Consider the following 13,575-nt stretch of genomic DNA (forward strand, 5'->3'; position numbering starts at 1 on the left):
TCTCTATAGCCAGAATGCCTACACTTAGATCCCTGCTCTGTCACCAGCCACTCGACCTTGGCCAAGTCATGCCCTTGGAGCCTCAGTTTTCCTCATCTGTAAAAAGGGGATGATGATGATGATGATAATGATAATAATAATATCATCTAGTTCATACTATTATGAAAATCAAATGAAGTAATATTTATAAAGCACTATATGCCTGGTACAGAGTTGAAGCTATTAAAAGGTTTGGTCAGTCCTAACAAAGAGTTATGTCACCAAAGCATGCTTCTCTCAGTTGCGTGTGACATCCCGAAAACTCTTGGATCAGGCTTCCCTGACCCTGGACTGACCATGTGCAACGTCAAAATTCACCAAAGTTCCAGGAAAGAGAAGAGCAAAAAGGAACAATTTTTTTAAATATTTCAAAAAAAATATTTCAAAAGTCTTAAAACCCCAAGCTTACACCTGGTTGTTAAGGCAAGTAGAAAATATTTTTAAGAAAATCTAATTTGAAAATCCATGTGGAATTGACGGGCAGCTGGAACTGACTGGTAGAAATAGACAAGAGACACCACCCTGGCAGGTGGAGACAAAGGAGTGCTGTGAGTTAGGGTCCCATGGTAAACCTAGCCCACAGGTACATAACACAAAAAATGTCTTACACAACACCTACCTTTATCAGGTGGGATGCACCCAAATTTTTTATTCTACTGCAATTTTTTAATGTTATCACAACAGCCTTGAATTAACCAACAAATGCCTTATAACCCACAGATGGGAAACCAAAGAAACGACCCTCTGGAAGACTCTTCCTGCTCTTCTTTTCCCAAAATATGTAACGTCAGGGACTAAATTCTGAGGAAAAGTCCCAGCGCCTCTTTTCTTTTCAGAGTCTAAGATAATCACAGAGAAAACATGAGTGTTCTAGAACAAACTACATAAAATTGGACATTGAAGACTATGCAGGGTTTCGAGAGGGTTAACAGCTCTGTGCAAAAAGTCAGTAAAGTTAACATTTACTCTCTTTCAACACTATTCTTATCTTCCTGGAAAGCAATTTATTTTAATAAACATTTATACACATGTGCCATATATATGTTCCATACATACACATGCCCCGTGCACCAGGCACTGTTGTAAGCTCTTCACACATACTAGCTCATTTAATCTTCACAATGACCCTGTGAGATAGCTGAACTGTATTATTATGCCCATTTTACAGATGAGGAAACTAAGATCCTGAGAAGTCACTCAACTTTGGGCAAGTAGCTTCTCAGGCTCTTGGAGCTGGGATTCAAGCCCAAGCAACCGAGTTCCGTGCTCTTCCCCACTAGAACATGCAGCTTAGGTTGATCTCTTAGTCAATTTTCTCAATATTTCAGATGCCCATGTTCCTCATTAAGCAGATTTCCTTTTGAGTTTCAATGCTACCATCTTGTAAAATGCAAACTTGTTTTAATCATTTTTAACTGAGACATAACTGAACATAACAGCATTATATTAGTTTCAGGTGTGCAACATATTCACTCAATATATGTATATACTGCAAACGATCCCCACAGTAAGCCTCGTTAACATCCATCACCACAGCGCAAACTCTGAATCACGACCACACAGCCGCCAAGAGGTAGGTAACCCACAAACTCTCACCCTCTCAGTACTAGTCATGCCTTCTACGTTCTTTAGTAGTGGAATCAGACTGTCAAAATAAGCCCCTCAGAAACCGGAACACACCTTTATTGAAAAAGTGACATTCTGAATTTGTTTTAAAGGAGTCTCCCATCAGGAATCACGCCTGTCAGTTGCTATCTTTACATCATACCAGATCTGCCTGTAAAAACAATGTTCCACGAAATTGAATTATTTGTAGTGAGGTGGATGGACCTAGAGTCTGTCATACAGAGTAGAGTAAGTCAGAAAGAGCAAAACAAATACCATATGCTAACACATATGTATGGAATCTAAATAAAAAAAAAAAAAAGGTCATGAAGAACCTAGGGGCAAGAAGGGAATAAAGACACAGACCTACTAGAGCATGGACTGGAGGACACGGGGAGGGGGAAGGGTAAGCTGGGACGAAGTGAGAGAGTGGCATGGACACATATACACTACCAAATGTAAAATAGATAGCTAGTGGGAAGCAGCCGCACAGCACAGGGAGATCAGCTCGGTGCTTTGTGACCACCTAGAAGGGTGGGATAGGGAGGTAGGAGGGAGGGAGATGCAAGAAGGAAGAGATATGGGGGTATATGTATATGTATAGCTGATACACCTTGTTATAAAGCAGAAACTAACACACCACTGTAAAGCAATTATACTCCAATAAAAATGTTATAAAAAAAAAAGTCACTCATCCCTTAAAAAAAAAAAAAAATGTTCCAGCACATTCCCCCAAAGAATTACAACAGAGGGACATTACTGGGGTGGGGGGCAGGGCAGGGGGAAATGCCCTTGTATCTCAAAAGCTGCTCTGACGGCCCCCTTCTCCCACCCCATCCCCAATTCCTTCCACCTCATGATCTAAGAGTTGAACAGACTTACCACTGTAGAATCAAAGATGTTTGCCCCAAAACATAATGCAAATCCAGGACTAAAGAAAGTAAAAACTGTTTGCAACTGAAAAGGCAATTATCCAACCAAACTGGCCGAACAAGAGAATTTGCAAATTCCAGGTTCTTGCTTCTAGGGTTCTAAAGGTGACCTACCAATGTACAGGGTCAGGAATGCAGCGGCCAAAAATGTTAAGTTACAAGGTAGGAAGAAAGTAAAAAATTCAATCTTGATACGACCACAGTCCTCAAATCCTCCAGGATTTGAACTGCAGAGCCCATGCCTGTAGGTCTCCGTGTGGTCCCCGACCGTGTAGCTGAACTGCCCTCTCTCTGCAAAAATCAGGTCTCCTGGAGCCTGAAGCTGGGGGGGACCACAGGACAAAGCCAACTTTGTTCAAGTGGAAAGCCTGTGATCCAAGTCGGAAGAGATGGAAAGCAAGCACAGCCACATTATTTCTTGCTTCCAACCCTCAGTATTTCTATCACATATGTACATGCAGCTTCCCAATCCATCCCGAGATTCTGTCACAGAAGCGCGTGGAAGGGCCTCACCTGGTTTGGCAACTCTTTGCCAACGGGCACTCTTAGCTTTCCGTAGACGTGACAGCACTTTTACAGAAACCCAAGATTCCTGTGCCCTTGACCAAATGACCCTCCAAGGGGTCTACACCGGCTCTACAGACACAGTAGAGTTTGTCCACTGCCTCTGCCCCTTTCTTTGCTCTCCACCCACAGGCCGCCCCTCCAAAATCATGACCTTCCATTCGCTACCCCGCCACAGACACCTCATTTCCCTGGAATGCCTCCAGCTTCTTCTGTCCATCTATGAAAATCCAATCCATCCTTTGAAGTCTAGCTGGAACCCCCCCCACCCCACCTCTGTGAAGCCTTTCTGACCTGCAGGTTGGGTTAGATACTCTGTCCTGCCTGACCCCAGTGCACAGAGGTTCTCAAAGTGTGGTCCCAGCAGCATCACTGTCAAAATTCTTGCCCTCCACCCCAGACCCGCTAAATCAGAAACTCTGGGCCAGCAATTCGTGCTTTAACAAGACCTCTTGTTAAATCAGGTTCTGATGCCCACTCAAGCTTGGCGCCCAGTGCTATAGCCGTAATCAATACTTTATCCCACCTCGACCCGCTTAGATTAGGAACTCCATCCTGTAAGCCCCTCAGAGCCTGGCACCCAATAAACACACGCTTGTTGAATTAACCTAAGAAACCTCTTCTAGAACCAGAAAAGGCAGCGTGAAATCCGCAACTTTACAGGCTACGACTACACCTCCACCCACCACATACATTCAGGCACATAATGATAGCAACACCCGTTCCCTACAGAATGAAGCTGGAATTGGTCAGTATTTCTGGGCAGCAGGTGATTTAAGAAAAATAAATGCAAAGCTCCCAGTCACGGCCATGGTCCAACGTAAGATTCCTTGCGCAGGTGAAAACATACTCAGGAATGTTGGAAAAGACACGGGTTTGTGTCTCACGAGGGGTCTTCACCAGCTCCACTGGAACCAGCCCCATGGGCTCCCAAAGGAAGGGAATTACCTATGTGTGATTAACCCTCAATAATTGGCATAACGTCCTCTTGCCTCATCAGAGCTATTGATCCCCAGTCCCAACCCTGCAAAATTCAACATGTTATTGGTGCCCACACAACTAAGTCCATCCGGGATTTAAAAAAAGAAGAAAAGACGGACAAAACGATATTAGAATAAAGCAATGAGAATCAGGACAGTGTAGCAAAAACTTCTTAGAAATATAATAAACTAGTAGGTACTGGTGTCTTTCGCCAGGCACTGTGCCAGGGGCTTAAATACTCACAGTGTGTGGGTGAAAGCCATAACTGCTCCCTGCTCCACCACGTATCTCAGGCGATCTGTGTAAGCAACTTTAAGACAATCCCAATCACATAAAACCACTGGTGGAGAATACTATATTTTTGCTCATTGTGGAAGGCTAAAAAATGTCCCCCAAGATATTCCTAAACCCTAATCCCCAAAACCTGTGAATATTACCTTACATGGTAAAAGATATAATTAAGTTGAGGATCTTAACCAAAATGCAGTCATGGGTATCCTACTAAAATGGAGGCAGAGGGAGATTTCATAGATACAAGAGGAGAAGATACACAGAGGCAAACATGGGAGTGATGTGGCCACAAGCCAAGGAATGCAGGCAGTCACCTGAAGCTGGAACAGGCAGGGTACAGATTCTCCCCTACAGTCTTGGAGGAAGTGTACCCCTGTCGACAATCTTGATTTCAAGCCAGTGAGACTTATTTTGGACTTCTGGCTTCCAGAAATGGGAGGGAAACTAGCACTCTTTTAAACCACCAAATTTGTGGCTTAGGAAACTAATACATTCATTAATCAGTTCACTTCTTTTTCCCAACAACAATGCATGCTAGCCAGTATTATCCCCATGTTATGGATGAGGAAACTCTGGCTCGGTGGTGTGGGACAGTCACAGGGATGGGACAAAGCCAAGTGCAAACTCCATCAGTCTGATCTTCCCAGCATGCCTTGCAGTGAATCGACATGCGGGTTGCCTTGTCCTCAGGGACAGCCTGGGAAAGTCACCCTCAGAACACTGTCTCTATGAAAAACGCTCTCCAGATTCCAAATAAAAGACAAAAGGAAGTTTAGAACACCACCACGGGAGAGAAGGATGTGCTGATCCCATAAACACTATTTTCTATTTAGAAATCAAAGCAATGCCATTAACCCATTTATGGAAGGGTCCAAGTTATGAGGTCATACATGTCACAGACAGGCTGTCCCCAACTCTCCGGGCATCAGGATCTAAAAAAAAGTTATAACTGGTCCTAAGACTCCTTTCACTCCAAAATAAACCCCAGAGCCTTCTATTTGGAATCCAGAAGAGTATTCACGATGTGCATGGCTCTGGAGCATTACTGACAGATAGCTGCTAACACCCCAATGATCTTGGGTTTCCTAAGAAGAAGAGTTTGGGGTGGTGAAAATTATCACTAAATACAGCACCAACCAGATGGGTCTGCACTTTGCTGCAACTCTAATCTAAACCTGCTGATGAAGACAGTTGGTGGTAAACACAGAATATTTCAAACATAGTTTTGTGTAGGCCATGATTACATTCTGAAAAGAAAAAAGAGAAACAAGTGCCAAGGTAGACACTTGGAAGGATAAGCACTAACAATAATACTCTTAAATAATAACAATAATATTGTAAAATACTAACAATAAGCACATGAAAAGATGTTCAACATCACTAATCAGTAGGGAAATGCACATCAAAACTACAATGAGGGGCTTCCCTGGTGGCGCAGTGGTTGAGAGTCCGCCTGCCGATGCAGGGGACGCGGGTTCGTGCCCCGGTCCGGGAAGATTCCCACATGCCGCAGAGCGGCTGGGCCCGTGAGCCATGGCCGCTGAGCCTGAGCGTCCGGAGCCTGTGCTCCGCAACGGGAGAGGCCACAACAGTAAGAGGCCCGCGTACCGCAAAAAAAACCACAAAACTACAATGAGGACGAAGTGAGAGAGTGGCATGGACATATATACACTACCAAACGAAAACAGATAGCTAGTGGGAAGCAGCCGCATAGCACAGGGAGATCAGCTCGGTGCTTTGTGTCCACCTAGAGGGGTGGGATAGGGAAGGTGGGAGGGAGATGTAAGAGGGAGGAGATATGGGGATACATGTATATGTATAGCTGATTCACTCTGTTACAAAGCAGAAACTAACACACCATTGTAAAGCAATTATACTCTAATAAAGATGTTAAAAAAGATAAAATAAAATAAAAGGATATACGTGGGATCTAACAAACAAACAAAAAAAACAAAAACTACAATGAGATATCACTACATATGCATTAGGATGGCCATTATCAAAAAAGAAAATAACACATAATGGTGAGGAACGGTGGAGAAATCAGAAGCCTTGTGAACTGCTGGTGGGAATGCAAATTAGTGCAGCTGCTGTGGAAAATAGTGTGGCATTTCCTCAAAAAATTAGACGTAGAGGGCTTCCCTGGTGGCGCAGTGGTTAAGAGTCCACCTGCCGATGCAGGGGACACGGGTTCGAGCCCTGGTCCAGGAGGATCCCACATGCCTCAGAGTAAGTGAGCCCGTGAGCCACAACTACGGAGCCCACGTGCCACAACTGCTGAGGCCCGCGCGCCTAGAGCCGGTGCTCCACAACGAGAGAAGCCACCACAATGAGAAGCCCACACACCGCTACGAAGAGTAGCCCCCGCTCACTGCAACTAGAGAAAGCCCGCGTGCAGCAACGAAGACCCAATGCAGCCAAAAATAAATAAATTAATTTATTTTAAAAAAAAAATGAAACAGAATTATCATGAATGATCCAGCAATTCACTTATGGGTATCCACTCAAAAGAACTGAAAGCAGGGACTCAGACAGATATTTGTACACTCATGTTTATACCAGCATTATTCACGTTAGTCAAGATGTGGAAAAAATCAAAGTATCTTATCCGATAAAGAGATACAAAATGTGCTATGCACATACAATGGAATATTATTTAGCCTTGAAGGAAGGAAATGATGACACATCTACGATCCAGATGAAAACTTGAGGACATTATGCTAAGTGAAATCAGCCAATCACAAAAGGACAAATACTATATGACTCCACTTACATGAAGTATCTTGAACAGTCAAGCTCGTAGACACAGGGAGTAAAATGGTAGCTGCCAGGGGAGGGAGGAATGTGGAGTTATAGTTTAATGGGTATGGAGCTTCAGTTTGGGGCTTCCCTGGTGGTGCAGTGGTTGAGAGTCTGCCTGCCAATGCAGGGGACACGGGTTCGAGCCCTGGTCTGGGAAGATCCCACATGCCACGGAGCAACTAAGCCCGTGAGCCACAGCTACTGAGCCTGCGCGTCTGGAGCCTGTGCTCCGCAACAAGAGAGGCTGCGACAGTGAGAGGCCCGCGCACCGCGATGAAGAGTGGCCCCCGCTCGCCGCAACTAGAGAAAGCCCTCGCACAGAAACGGGGACCCAACACAGCCAAAAATTAAATAAATAAATAAATTTATTTATTTAAAAAAAAAAAGTTCTGGAGATGGATGGTGGTGATGGTTGTACTACAATGTGAATGTATTCAATGTCGCTGAAAACACTTGAAAATGATTAAAATGGTAAATTTTATGTTTTATATAATACCACAGTAAAAAAAAACCAAAACAAACAAACACTAGCAATAGCTGTTTAAGAACTATGAGTTTAGGGACGTCCCTGGTGGCGCAGTGGTTAAGACTCTGCACTCCCAAGGCAGGGGGCCCAGGGTTCGATCCCTGGTCAGGGAACTAGAGCCCACATGCATGCTGCAACTAACAGTTCACATGCCACAACTAAGGAGCCCTTGAGCCGCAACTAAGGAGCCTTTGAGCAGCAACTAAGGAGCCCACCCAGCACAACCGAATAAATAAAATACTTTTTAAAAAAAGAATGAGTTTAATGTATAACTGAATCACTTTGCTGTACACCTGAAACACTGTAAATCAAATATACTTCAATTTAAAAAAAGAAAAAGAATGAAGAGCTTATGGATGAGGTTTTAGTTTTCCTTTCTTTTGAGTTTTAAATGTTCATTCATGAAATTTGTCTTTAAAAAAAGGTATCAGTGGTATTAAATATCAAAAGAGAAAAACGTGACCATCCTAGGGCAGGTGAACTCATTTAGGACCCACTGCTTCAGGGATTCATGGAATTCCCGTGATAATGATCTTTCCCACTTCTGTAATATGAATTATCACAAAGTGAAAACCCAATTCCCTCTCCGTGTTTATGAAAGCCATTCTTCTCAGACAGCTGAAGCAACAAAGCCAGCCAAAAGCACTTCCCAGCCGTCCAACTGGAGATTTATGTTGCATATAAACATAAAGAAACATTATGTAACACAGGCTGTGGGGCAGGAGAAGGAACTCTGGTCTTGGAATCAGAAGCCGAATTCGAGACCTGCTTTGCCCACCAACTCCCCACACTGGACCAATTAAAAACCCCCCAGGCTTCTGCCACCTTTTCCATGGGTGAAGCAACACCTGCTTCATAATGAGACAATAAATCCTGGAAAGGACCCACACCTTACTAACGTCAGCGGTTTATACACAGCATGAGTGAAAGAACACAGCCCGCCACAGAGCAGGTGCTTAATAAACGATGCTTGCTTGCTTCGTCTCCTTCCCTAAGTACATGAACTCACACATCAAGTGGCTTTATGCCTGCTTATTATTCCTGAACTTCTTAAGAAGGGATAGATTGTTAGATTTAGTCTTAATTACCTCAACTTTGCCATCTTCTCTGAAAAAAAAAACCCTCATCCTAAAATTCTTAATGAGGTTGGCTTTCTATTTTATGGTCAGATAACAAGAAATAACAGAAAGTTGGCAAAATACCAAGCTGGAAGTCTTAGTTTAAATTACTCACCCGCAGCGCCCCCCTCCCAAAAAAAAAAAACAGTTTCTAGAGTTTTTTTTAAAGTTCATATTCTGGAATTTCAGAAAACAGAAGGCTCCAGTACTCACTTCTGTGTGACCTTGGGCAAATTACTTAACCTCTCTGAGCCTTGGTTTTCACATCACAAAGGATGATGTGAAACACACATATGCAACTGAACCTCTAAGAAGTAAAGGTGAGCAAAAACTCCAGTTGTTAAGAAATACATAATGTCCCTACCATGAAATTACTGAACACACTTATGTTCTAGGGAAGCCATTGCTTCTAAGCCTCAGGCTCAGTAGTGAGTGAAATGGACCACCAGTCCTCTAAAAGGATGCTCAAGCACCAATGGTCTGCAACATTTCGAAGACCCATTTTTTCAACTGACGCAGTCCTCTGTGCACAGTTTTATCCAAATGGCATCATTGGCAGTAACATATCAATAGTTGAAAATAGTGATAACTAGAAGTTTCTTTCGCTTCAACCAATTTAAATAGCAAATTAAGGGAATTCCCTGGCGGTCCAGTGGTTAGGACTTCGAGCTTTCATTGCCGAGGGCACGGGTTCAATCCCTGGTCGGGGAACTAAGATCCTGCAAGCTGTGTGGTGTGGCCAAAAAAAAAAAAAAATGACAATTTTGTTTCCCCATTCCAGTAACTATACCACCCAGGAGCCCAACGTGACACGCTTTTAAGCTACGACCACAAAATCTATTGTTTAAGTTTAGGAGCAGCCACTGTAATTCTTCATCCACCTGTAAAACAAATTTTTAAATTGTAGCACATTCTCAACCATTCTCAGTGGACCATTACCATTCGGGGCTTTGAACAGCTTTGTCCTGGCACCCAACACCGTTTTTTAAACAGCAGTAACTCCACTGCAAAATAAGATTTCTCTTTTCAGTTTTTCACACCTTACCAAAGGTACCAACAAAGAGAAGTAAGTCAAATAAAACATCTAAGTTATATTTATTTTCTCTCTACAATGTTATCAAACAACAGAGCTACAGCACTAAGACATAAAAAGAGTGCCCCAAAACTTTATTAGGTGCAATTTTCACTAAATATAGTTAATGAACTGAAGAGTTAAATGCTTTTGCAAAAAAAAGTCCCAAATAGGGCAATTAAGACAGTTCTGCGGGAACACAACGCATTTCTATAAGCAGCAGAAACCCCTTCTCAACTGAGACAAGTCACATGAACCGCTCAGGTAAGACTCTTTTAAGGAAAATGTCTAGACTTTGAAAAAGCAGAAAAAGACCATTATTTCAGAGGATGGTGCAATGAAATAACAGAACTCCAGGACAACCCTGGACACAGTCTGTAGAGCTTCTAGGCTAACTGTGTGACTGTGGGCAAATCTCTGAACCTGTCCGCTCACCAATAAAATGGATAATACTACATACCCAGCTTCGCCTCCAAGTATCCTAATTCCCATTGCTCAGGTGAAACAAACTCAGGGTCAAATTTCATGGCTAGTCAATGTCAGAACCAGGACTCAAAAGTCTGTTCTGGGGCTTCCCTGGTGGCGCAGTGGTTGGGAGTCCGCCTGCCGATGCAGGAGACACAGGTTCGTGCCCCGGTCCGGGAAGATCCCACGTGCCGCGGAGCGGCTGGGCCCGTGAGCCATGGCCGCTGAGCCTGCGCGTCCGGAGCCTGTGCTCCACAACGGGAGAGGCCACAGCAGTGAGAGGCCCGCGTAACGCAAAAAATAAAAATAAAAAAGTCTATTCTGTCTAACTCCAAAGCCCAGTGCTCTCCCCTTGCTACATGGCAACAAGCAACAAGATTTCCCTTCATTTGCTGGTGCTGGTTTTGATCCTGAGAGCTCTGAAACAGGAAAATGGAAGATCCAATAGGAAATGAGGAAATATAATCGGAATTTATTCTCTGCCAAGATTAACAAGCAAATGAGCTGAAGTGTATTGAGCCCACACTCTGCCCAAGTGTTTTATATTCCATCTGCTCATGTAATGCCCCTTCAGGTAATTCATTAGAGCAAAAACTTACACAACACTTAATGTCCGCCTTGCACTATCCCAGGCTTTTAGCATATCTGGGAGGAGCCATTGACTCCTCCCAACAATCCTATTTTACAGATGAGCCAACTGAGGCAGAGTCAAGTGACCTGCCCCAAATCACACAGCTCACAGTGATAGGGCAGATTCAAACCCAGGCAGCTTGGTCCCAGAGCCGTGCTATTAACCCCTACACCAGGGACATTTATTATCCCCCATCTTCCATGTGAAGATAGAATTTGAGGGGGCGAGATGTAAAATTGCTGACCCAAGTGAATCTGGTCAGCTTGGCCTCATCACTTGGTAACTGCAAACCTGGTCTACCTGACCTCATCACCTGGGCACTTACCACCGTGCTGTGCTTTTAGGCCTGGCTGGCAGAGGTGACGCCCATGCAGCACCACTGGGCCTGGAGGCAGGTGAGTTACCAAACAGGATCAGATGTGCGTTCTCTCAGCAGCAGACTGAGAAGGGGGAAGAATGGAAAGAAAGTAGAAGCAGTGGAGAGCAGGCAGCACAACCAAATGAGGTCAAAGGCCCAGTCACCTGTTTTGACTGACTCTGTTGAATGCATCCTGCATTGCGGAAACTTCTGGAAACGTCTAGACCAGCTTACATGTAACTATTTTGTCTGTGGTCAGGGGCACTATGAGCTGAGTTCATTTAGCAAATTAATGACCTTCTACACCTTTTAAGTCAATCTGAATAGAGAAAGAACTATTCACTAGATCACCTGGAGAGGAAGTCGCCCAGGAAGTCCCATGACTCCCCTTCCTTCTAAGACAATATGACGACGCTTCTCAACTTTCACACAGACCTCGAGGCCCATAAGGGAATCCTTCTGGTGAGTTTGAGGTCACATAGATCTTCATGTACTTTACCTTCATAGCATCTGTGTGGGAATCTCAAAAGCTTGTGGTCTCTGTGTTTCTTTTTTTTTTTTTTTTTTTTTGTGGTACACGGGCCTCTCACTATTGTGGCCTCTCCCGTTGTGGAGCACAGGCTCCGGACGCGCAGGCTCAGCGGCCATGGCTCACGGGCCCAGCCGCTCCGCGGCATGTGGGATCTTCCCAGACCGGGGCACGAACCCGTGTCCCCTGCATCAGCAGGCGGACTCTCAACCACTGCGCCACCAGGGAAGCCCTCTCCGTGTGTTTCTTGATCTTGCTCTTCTGTCAAACTTTTAAGAACTTCCAAAGATGTCCAGGCCACCCACTCGGGACGAGGCACCTGAGAAGCAGGTTCCAGCACAGAGAATCCATTTGACACACTCTTGTGTCACCCCAGCAAAAGCTGGAGCTAGAAGCTCCCCAAAGCAATACAGAGCCCCCCACCAAATTCCTCATACCTCCTGTCTCTGTTAACCTAGCAGCCTGGGTCTCCTGGCCTCGCCTTGAACTGAGACCCCTCATCCCACCCACTGGAAAGCATTCGTGCTGACACAGGCATTTGCTAGAAAGCAAGTTTCGGTAGAGAGAGGATGGGGGAAACCCAAGTTATTAGACTCTTCGGGCAGGTTACCTGCCTCTCAACTTTGCAGGAAACCTGTGCCACACTTACAATGCCTCGTGGAAACTTCTAAAAATAAAAGGTCTCGACGCTTGGCAGAGGCAATTTAAAGCTCCAATTTATGATTTCAATAACAAACAGTTATTGAGTACCCACTAAGGTCAAGACAAAGATGAATAACACATTCAAAGAGCATGCAGTGTACACACTGCTATATTTAAAACAGATAACCAACAAGGACCTACTGTAGAGCACAGGGAACTCTGCTCAGTACTCTGGAATGACCTAAATGGGAAAAGAATTTGAAAAAGAATAGATATATGTCTAACTGAATCGTTTGGCTGTACACCTGAAACTAACACTGCACTGTTAATCAACTATACTCCAGTATAAAATAAAAATTAAAAAAATAAAATAAAAACAAAGAGCATGCAGATCTAGGAAGCAAAAAGCAGGCATTTTTGCCAGTTCCCCCTTTGCCCTGATGGATCTCAGAGCTAACTTTCCCGACTGTAGTCATTTACTCCTGGGCAAGTGCTGACCCTCCCGAAGGTATAGAAAGGATCTCAGAGGTCAGCAAGTCCAACCCCAAACTGGAACCTCCTCCACATCTCCCGTCTCCCAGTCTCCACCCCCTAAGCTCCTAGTGGCCAGTCAACAGTCTCCCAATGCTCGTCTCTGACCAAGCCCATCACGGTCCTTCAGAAAGAAATTCTCCCCCAAGAAAATGTCTCCCTTGCCTACACAAACAGAAACAGACTGGAAGCTCCGCGTCAGTTCATCCCAACAGTCTGTCGATACACGCATGACAGGGTTAATATATCTGAGATGGGAAGCCTCAAACAGGGATGATTCTAAGCTTCCCAGCACAGAAGGGGGTGGATGGTGGATGAGACCTCAGTATTTAAACACCAAGTCATTCATTCACAGAAAGAACTAGATTACTAGGGAGAGTAGGGACTGAAGGGGGATGAAGGGAGTGATGATCAATAAAGATATTTCTTCCAGAGTAGGCAGGAATACCAAGGCGCTAAGTATACCGACTTGTATTTAAAATATTTCTC

General features: G+C 44.3%; 1 protein-coding gene across 8 annotated transcripts in view; it reads right to left on the bottom strand.

The window, feature by feature from the left end:
- The window catches only part of TIAM1 (TIAM Rac1 associated GEF 1), a 400,681-nt gene that overhangs the window by 357,078 nt on the left and 30,028 nt on the right, over positions 1 to 13,575 (bottom strand). The gene's annotated exons all lie outside the window — the stretch shown is intronic.

The sequence above is a fragment of the Stenella coeruleoalba genome, assembly GCF_951394435.1.
Source record: "Stenella coeruleoalba genome assembly, chromosome: 5".
Taxonomy (NCBI): domain Eukaryota; kingdom Metazoa; phylum Chordata; class Mammalia; order Artiodactyla; family Delphinidae; genus Stenella; species Stenella coeruleoalba.